Below are 3,201 nucleotides of genomic sequence, written 5' to 3'. Positions count from 1 at the left end.
ACCTGCATTATTATCATTGAATTTGGTATCATTAGAAAGCCTGTTCATTTTCCTTCACAAAGATGTCCCGTTTGCAATGATTATGTGGAAGAATGTGGAAGAATGTGGAGGAATGTGCAGTACAGCTGAATATGCAGTACAACTCAAAACAAGAGTCTATATAAAGGAATATACACTTTTGATAATAGCAATGCATTTTTGCAACACTTCACCTCGAACCCACCCCCATATTCAAGTCTAACGATAATAATTTATTAGAGAAATTGATGCTGAAGATACCCCCTGACCAAACTAAATTCATTTTCATCACAAAATATAACTCCTCTGGTGAGATATTGCGCATGCGCTAAAACAGTGACATAGCCAGGTTATGTACGGAATGATATATGCAGCGGACACCTTACATGCAAGGTCTACTTCCTATTTCTGAAGTGAGGTCTGCTGATGAAATTTTATCATATAAATCTATGCTAGGATGACCCCTCTTCATTTTAAATTCATAATGATTAAAAAATATTATTTTTCCCGGGAGATATTGCGCATGCGAGATCACCGTTTTAGTCTATCAGCTATAGGTGAAATTCAAGATGGAGTTCAAGACGGCCGTCAATTCATGTAATTGACCATAACTCGCTACCTATTTATGATAGGAGGTTGATTTTGGTGTCTATCCCATGTTGTATGGGTCAGGCTATCCATTAAAACTGATACCCGTACCGAAAATGCATTGCATCATTGTTAAATCTAAGATGGCCGCCGAAAGGGACACCGTATCATATTAAACTGCTATAACTTCTCGCAGACTTATGATAGAAGGGTAATTTTCGTGTCTATCCCTTATGTTTTAGGGGTCTGGTTATCCACTGAGACTAATAACCAGATTAAAAACGCACTGCATCACCATCAAAGCTAAGATGGCCACCAAATATGACCGTCATTTATTGACAACTTTTCACATATCGCTATAATACTAGCAGCATTTACAGTATACATGATATTATTGGTAAGGTAACTTTAATACTGATCACTGTGTCCTTAGGATGCAGGGTTTCTGCAGTCATTGACTTGTGCGGTCTGGCATTTGCAAAATTCGCAACACTTGGCACAATTTTGTTGACACACGCACCTTGCTGTAGAACACTTCACACATGAACACACAACTGCAACATTGTCCGGCAAAGGTAGATGGAACCTACCTGGAACAAGCAAGCCATCTGATAATTCGAATTCAAAGTCTGTAGGTTCCAGAGTAAGGTCACTCAAACAGTTCATCTGACTATAGGTGGAGTAAAAGGCTCTGAGAATATGTCCTGTAGCTGCGTGGCTAGTCGGTGGCAAGTCCAGAACGGTCACAGACTTGCTGTGGGGGTATAGCCTATGTCGTAATTCGTCCATATTTTGTATAGTATGGTCACCATGTTTCACGACCTGTACCAGATATAGTTCCGATTCAGCTAGACACAAATTGTCCGAGTTCTTCCCGAAGTCCTTGAGGTGTGCTATTGGGTTCGCTTTGAGCGCTGCCAATTTGGTGCCAAATTTGCTTGTGATGTCACATCCGAAATCATGAACGGCCGGCAGTACATCACATAATTCACGCCCCTGCTTTGCTGCCAATACATGTACTGGGATGTACCTGATACTGTCCTCTACACCTGCTCTCATCCACAGTTCAACCATACCATGCGTTTTAAAGATCTGGCTGAAATGTAACAACAGCACCAACACATCAGTGTCATTTGACAGCACGACAATCCTCTTGACACCGATCCTGATAGCATGCAAAACATGGGGCATGATTCGAACATCCGCTTCTTCCAGAGTAGAATCGAGTTCATTGTATTCGTTTGTAATTCCCGAATGGACTGACCTTGTCTTCGTAGACACTGTGCTCCCTTCAATTTGGCTAACTACAATTTCCACACCAGGGACTCGTGTAGGACATTGGTCAATCAGAAACCTAGTTAGCAGTTCCTCTAGTCTAGCCTTATTGCCGCTGGATGCCCAGAAGCTGTCCATTTCCTTTGGCAGTTTAGTCTCAGGATTGAGATTACTGTACTCGATCGGTGGTCTCAGTGTCCTCCGTTGTCGTTCACTGTCCTTCACAGATCCTTCGATGTAGGAATCGAAAACAAAGTCGATACGGCTGGCATTGACACTCAAGCCAATGACGGTTTTCAAGAATACCTCACAGAAATCTCCAAATGTTCTCAATGACGACGTTCTAATATTTCTCACATATGCCATTACATCTACAAAGTATGCAGTTGGCATTGCCGTCCACTGAGACGGAGCTTGGTAATCAGCACTGGTCAGTTCTTTTTCGAGTTCGTTTGTCAGTTCAGACTTTGCAGGTTTCTTCATAAACCCATCGTCATCGAAGAGGTAACTGGGAGACACCACGAGGTCGTGTTGGAACACATATCGGGCATCACAACCGCGTACTCGAGCAATATCTAATTTCTTCTGTGCTGACCCAAAATCCTTCCTCTCTTGTTTGTGTTTGATATTTGCTGGTTTCTTCTTTCAGGACCATCGTGGACTGGAATGCCTGCACACAGACCGTAATCGACACCATCTGTGTCGCGGTCGCAGCCGGGAGCGCCTAATTTCACCATGCCCCATCACCTGCGTCATAATACGCGGTACAAATATATATCAATAGTTTATGTGCGAAAGCCAACAGCACCCTTAGCTTCGTCAAAAGTAATTTAAAATACGCGCCCAAAACGCTGAAAGCCACAGCATACAAATCTCTCACTCGGTCTAAGCTAGAGTATGCCTGCACAGTCTTGGACCCACATTTTAAAAAAAAATCAAAAAAATTGAAATGATCCAACGCCGCGCAGCTAGATTCGTCTGCAACGATTATGGCAGAACCAACAGCGTATAACTGCAATGTTACAATCACTTAATTGGCCAAATCTTCAACTACGCCGTAAAGAGAAGCGACTCAACCTTCTCAACAAAATTCTCTCTGGAAGTACTGCGATCCCCAAAGTCCAGTACATCAGGATGGGTCCATCGCGCACAAGGAGCAAAAACGACAACAAACTCGCAGTCATTAGAACCTCAACAGAGGAATTCAAGAACTCATTCTTTCCACGGATCATAGTGGACTGGAATGCCTGCACACAGACCGTACTCGACGCCATCTGTGTCGCGGTCGCAGCCGGGAGCGCCTAATTTCACCATGCCCCA

Source organism: Priapulus caudatus, unplaced genomic scaffold (assembly GCF_000485595.1).
Source record: "Priapulus caudatus unplaced genomic scaffold, Priapulus_caudatus-5.0.1 Scaffold7, whole genome shotgun sequence".
Classification (NCBI taxonomy): Eukaryota; Metazoa; Priapulida; class Priapulimorpha; order Priapulimorphida; family Priapulidae; genus Priapulus; species Priapulus caudatus.
The sequence above is the reverse complement of the archived record's forward strand: the minus strand, read 5'-3'. Positions refer to the sequence as shown.